The sequence below is a fragment of the Fragaria vesca genome, linkage group LG3 (assembly GCF_000184155.1).
Source record: "Fragaria vesca subsp. vesca linkage group LG3, FraVesHawaii_1.0, whole genome shotgun sequence".
In the NCBI taxonomy this organism is placed as follows: Eukaryota; Viridiplantae; Streptophyta; class Magnoliopsida; order Rosales; family Rosaceae; genus Fragaria; species Fragaria vesca.
Window position 1 is genome coordinate 1,820,263 of NC_020493.1, and position 6,405 is coordinate 1,826,667.

At 41.7% G+C, this 6,405-nt stretch overlaps 1 pseudogene across 1 annotated transcript; it reads right to left on the reverse strand.

The window, feature by feature from the left end:
• Positions 1-522: 522 nt before the first annotated feature.
• Positions 523-6,405, reverse strand: LOC101302147 (annotated as a pseudogene). Its single transcript, XR_184348.1, has 8 exons — positions 6,236-6,405; positions 5,999-6,114; positions 4,096-5,916; positions 2,975-3,684; positions 2,712-2,864; positions 2,230-2,566; positions 1,441-1,511; positions 523-1,315 (listed from the first exon to the last, which is right to left on the reverse strand). The product of XR_184348.1 is annotated as an uncharacterized LOC101302147 (transcript).

Here is a 6,405-nt window from a genome sequence, read left to right on the forward strand (position 1 = left end):
TATGATGGTTTTGAATGATTTTGTTCGGTGAAGGTGTGATGCCCGCGCGTTTGAATTGCACACACAAGCTTAATGTTAATGGCACCTACTATGATGTCCCATGTACATATGAAAAATTGGTTCGTGTCTTGCTAAAAAAATGTCCTTCCGTACCAATTTATATATCTTACAATTGCAAACTGTTATTTCCACTTACAATGCTAGAAAATCACAATATTGAGATGGACATGGTAGTCAATGTACTCACCATGTACTCGCAATATTTTCAGGTTTTTATCACTGTCCAAGTCAGTGCAGTTTGTCCATCACCTATGTGATATTGCTGCATTCTATCGGCATATCAAACAACAACAATATTGAACAAAACAGAAGCAGTTGCGGTAGTTAATATCCTGCATTGCAAACCGCGGCAACGCGCGGGCATCACCTAGTCTCTTCTAATTCGTGGTAATAAAAATGAACTCACAAGCTATCTGGCAGGTTCATATATCCTGTTCTTCCTACAGTTGATTTGTTCTTGACAAACCCAGAAGCGTGACTCGACCAGCAGAGCTCATATTCCGAACAAAGCATTCTGGTGGAAAACATACAATTAAAAAAAAAAAATGTACTATCCCTCAGTACCGGATAATGAGTGATGGTAAAAATCAAAATTAGAGACTAGAGAACTGTGATATCAACCGGTACGTACAAATTGTGAGGTTATAGTCGCATTGAGAAAATAGCACTAACAACAACAAATCCAGAAACTCATCACTATTGACTGTCATTCCATAGGAACAGGGCCCTCATCCTCTATGGTATCATCCTGTGAACTCCCTAGCATGATTGCAGTAAGCATCAGCTTTCCTGCCTCCGAGTAATCCTTGTGCTGCATAAGTATGGCCTCCACAGAAGAAACTGAATCTTTCATGGTTGAAGGCTCCACATTTTCTTGTCTCAGTGTGAGCACTTCATCAAACCCTTCTCCAAAAGTCTCGGCTTCAGGCCCGTAACATCTACTTGAAGCCTGAAAAAGTACCGTGTCTTTCAGGTTCTGCAGAGTTTCCTCATCACTCCACCCTTCAGAGACCGATGCATGGTACAGTTTACTCCAATCATCTTGATCAGCCGCATTTCTCCAGCAATCCTCCAAGAGGTTTGCATGGATCCGGCGAAAGGAGGAGCTGGTCCATGCAAATACATCAAACGCCTGCAATGAGAGCTCTGCGCTTTCACCTTCAAGGCACAGCTTGATAAGATCTTCAGGATGAAGTAGGCGCTGGTCAAGGTTTTTCTTTGTTTCAATAGAAGAAAGGAGTTCTATTACTTCTTCCTGCAAGAGAACATGTACGGGGTGAACAATGGCACCGAATAGAGAACGTTAAAACTCTTTTACATTACGAAAGATGGACCAAGATGTTGCAGTAATTCATTCCACAAACTTTCGTTTGAACCAACCTGCACTTTTAGGATCCTCAAATCAGCCTCAATGCGCTTCACCTTGATCTCACAGTCGGCATCCTTACCTGCTAGAAAAGCAAATTAGTTAAGTGGTCACATCACCAGTATAAACACTAAATGTAGCAGATAACATGTACACTGTAACCAAACATGAAAGAAATTATCTCATATTTTCCTCCCCAGTTATTCTTTTAAGAATTAAATTCAGTTTACCCCATTGTGGTTTAGAGGTGAATTCATGTTAGTCCCTAAACTTTCAATTTCATCAGATTACCCCCGAGCTTTTGTTTTTCTGGTAATTTAGCTTCTCAACCCCCAAAACGTCATCACACATCATCAAATTTCAACGTCCCAATTGGACAGAGCATGAGTGATAGGAGACGGCAGACAGAAAAACAAGAGCTCGAGGGGTAATCTGATGAAATTGAAAGTTTAGGGACTAACATGAATTCACCTCTAAACCACAGTGGGGTAAACTGAATTTAATTCTTACTTTAATAAAGCAGCTCCAACAACCTGAATTCACACATATACAGTAGTCCTCAGGTTTATACAGCAAATTCTTTAGCAAGGGATGTTTATTTTATCTTTGAGATGTCAAAAACACTCATACCAATGAAGCCCGCACCAAAAAAAGTACCTCACAAGAAATAGCGAGAATGCAGTCACTCAAGTGGCTTAACATTACGGTTCGTACTAATTACTATCTCAGCTGATTGGCAATTAAAATAGAACTCTGTTCAAATAAAAGCCATGCAGTAAAAGTAAAGATAAAATAGTACGGACCTGCAATTGCAGCTATTTTTGAGAGATTCAAAAGACGCTTTCTATCTGCCAGTTTCGGTAATGTGGTCATATTCCCAGGACCAGTCCCATCTTCAGCCTCTGAAATTGAGCTTTCTTCTTGAGAAAGAGCTAATTCATGAAGAGTGTCTGAAGCTGAGGAAAACTGATGAAGGAACACTTCATGAAGCCACAGAAGATCTGGATGATACTTTAAAAATATTGAGAGCGCTTCGTGAAACTCTTCCCCAAGCCTGAGAAGGTTGGAAAATTGTTTCCTCGCATATAGTTGTTTGAACACATAGTAACTGAACCCACCATTAGGTCCCATGCTGTCATGCTGTATAAAATAAATCATCATCAAGTGAATGAGAAAATTAAAAGATAATATTAATTATTTCTATTAAAAATGTTAATAGTGACATTAGTAAATCATTCCATAAGTTTCAGAAACTGATAATAAACAAGTAAAATCAAAATCATACCATCAGATTTTTCAGTAGTTCAGAATCATTAATGTCACAGCATATTTTCCATAAAGTACTGTAGCATTCATGCCGCTTCGCCATTGGAAGCAAACACGACGAAAGCTTCCCCAAAAGTTCTTCATTGATATCATCAGATCCATCATTCAAATTCTGCAAAGAGAAAGTTCAAGGATATTGTTCAGGACAAATACTAATAAAATAAAAATAATATATATATAATTATTCTTTCTAAGCTTGATAAAAATTACCTCATGGCCAACTTCCACAGAATCTTTTACTTGGTGATAAAGTGAGTCTAGGAGAGCATCCCTTCTATTCCAATACTCATCCAATAAGCCTTTGTGTTCGTCACCGAGTTCAACTTTAGCGGTGACAGAACCAGCATATGCCTCGAGCAGAACTTCAGCCAGCACTTCTAGATGAGAATATAAATCTGATTTTGCAGAGACATCAATTTGAGATGCTTCTTTTAACAGTTGCAGCATGAAGGAAGCAACCTGCCACATCCCATTGCGTACAACAGCTTGGCAATACCAAGGTGTTAAGCACTCAGGTGGTGGATACCACAAGTGATGTGTGTTTCTGTATTGCATGGCTGCACGTACAATACTAACACATGCATTTGAGAGTTCACAAGCTCTCTGGACCTGAATCCTGAATGGCTGCTCTGAAGGGATTACATACTCCAGCTGCTTGTCTAAGCAAGAAAACACTTCTTGAAGATCAGAAACTTTACTGTAGAATACTTCAGCATTGTCCCTGTCCATTAGAAGCACTGTATTCCGACGGGCTCTATCACCAACTAATTGAATAAGATCCCACAGAGCACCAGATATTTGATTTTCTGGACTAGAACTGGAGGTGATGAGTCCACTGGAGCGGTTCTGGCTGATGATGTTCTGCAATTCCCGTAGTTGAATCATTCCAGCAAGCTTTTCTCCGTGTTCCAAGATAATTTGCAAAGAATGTCCTGCCAAGTAAAAATTACAATCTTAGGCTTGGTCAACAGCAGCCCACTGAACCACTAACCCATATACTCACTACGCTTCTAATTCCATATAGGACACCTTAGTCACCTACAAAGTAATAAATATACTCCATATGTCCAAAGAAATGCAGAGACAAATTACCAATTGAGCAGAATAGAAAACATAAGAATCTCCCTACATGGTTCACAAATAATTCTCCAGCTAATTTATAAATAAATAAACCTCTAGAATATAATCCAACCTAATCAGTCAATATGTGTCAATCCAAAGAAAATAACTTGTAAATCATGCATGCAAGTATATGTGTGTTTTTATACCATTGACTGCATTAATTTCGACATGCTGACATCAAAATAACAAATGTTGCAAGTAGCTTACGCATGAGGACATACTCTGTCTAGAACACAGCTCCTCATGACATTTGGAGAGAGCAAGAAACTCCAGAAATTTCGTATGCTTCTGTTGCTTATCCGTGAGTTGGTTGGATACCACGGCCATTGACAAAATCTCAGCTCCCCTGGTTGTTGTCCAATGTTTAGCTAAGGTATCAACAATTGACTTGCTCAGTCGTGCAAAAACATTTGTCTCTCTATCCCTTTCAAAAGCCCCCGCATTTTTTAGTTTTTCAAGTGATGCATCAACCTGCCCATGTAAATGATAATCATGGAAAAGCTGGTTCAGTAAAGTTTCTGATTCTTCATCTTGGGCACTTTGACGTGCGATTACGGGCATAACCCTTTGTCTCTCACCAGCATCCCATGCTTCAGAACTAGCCCTTCTAGGAGCAAGATTCCCTGCAAATGTAAGGTTCTTTCTCTCTTCTTGTGCGGACCCTTCATTGGAGCTACCTTTACGGGATAGACTTCGCTCAGGAGGTTCAACTCCACCAATCATAACAGCCTTCTCAGGTATTGCCCATATTCCTGCCTTCTCAGTTAGAACAACCCATGCTCCTTCTTCACCGTCATCTGTCGAGGGAAGAATTGAAGCATCTAGAACCTTTCCAGCATCATAAGGTAGGTCAAATCTATAGAGCCGTGTGGTCGTTCTATAATAATGGGATACTGTAGCAGTTCCATCACCAGAAAGAATAATTGCTGATCCGGAAGGCTTTCCCCCTACCCGTAGTCTCATGGAAAATAAGAAGTCTTCATCTTCTATTCTTGCTTTTGGAATGATCACCTGGATAGGATCTTTTCTCTCTAAAACTGTTTCTTGAGTAGATACTATACTACCTCCAGATTTATACTGCATGGTTAAAAGAGAATACTGTGTGTAGCTTGAACCACTACCCCGGTCCAAGCAGATAATAGCAACTAGAATGGTAATCACTTTACCATGATAGTCTACCTGCATGTCAAGAGGCCAGATTCGCTTCTGGCCAGCCAAATCCTTTTTGATACCCTTGTCACCATCTGAGCCAATAATCTCATGAGACCAGAGCTTTGACACAACATAATCAGGAGAAAGTTCAATGCTAAAACATTGCATCTCGCGATCTGTCAGAACAACAAATTGCCGGTGGGATTCCACCACTTGAAGATTTGGAAAACACCAGGTCAGTGACCTTGGATAGCCCTTGATGTCATTGTCACCACCTTGGGAGGATGAAATCTGATTGTCCTGATATACTTTCTTACGGCTAACACCCGAGGGGCTACAATGAAACCGCCATAGCTCACCATTTGAACTACAGGCAACTGCAACACACTCAAAACGGGAATCAGGGACAGCGCACACAATCAAAGAGTTAAAAGTAGAAGATCCACTCAAACTACTCCTATGCCTGCTAAGCAACTGCTGCCTCCTTTGGGGGGTCTTCCTATCAACAGGTGAGGACGACACCACCTCCAATTCATCAGAAGACGCAACACTAACAACCGGATCAGCTCTCCCTTCACCGTAAATATCATGCCAATACACAATAGCCCGAGTTTTTTTATTACACAGTACAATCCCAGCCGAGCTACATTGCTTCACAACTTTCTTCGTTCTCACAGACATACTATCCCAACTAACAACACGAATCATCCACGCGCTCCCACCGCCCCTCCCGGCCTCCCCACCTTCAAAAACACTCCCAGGGATCTCAAGCACAGCGCAATTCGCCACCGAAGCAGGAGACAGAAAACTCCACACAAAGAGCCTGCTTCCGCATACAATCCACGCCAGTGATGTCCCTCTCTCCATTCCACCGGACACCGAAGCATCACCTGCAAACAAAAATTCAACATAAACACAGTCTCAAAGCAGCAATCTTGTTTTGAAAAACCAAGCTAAATATGGAGGAAACACTATATTAACCATGGACATGCTTCTGCAGCATACTGGCCTGTTCGTCACGAACGACCTGCGGAAACTCTCCGACGTATACAGGCTTGATTTCATCCCCTTTCTCGTTTTGATTAACCCTAGAAATTGCAGAAACAGCTCAAATTAACTATAAGATTCACTAACGCAGCTCTGCTAATCACGATTGCAACCAAGAAATTAAGCCCTAACAGAGAATCGAGAGACCTAATTGAGCAGTACCTGGCCAGGACGGAGAGGCGAGGAGCCCAGGGGGCGGGAGTGCCGGTGGAGGGCCGATTGGGGACGGAACTGTCCGGGGAGGAGCGGCGGATCTCGGAGAGTGGAGTGGCCGGAGAGCCTTGGTCGCGGCGAGGGTTGGCGTTGGTCCGCTTCGTTCCCGGAGAGAACAT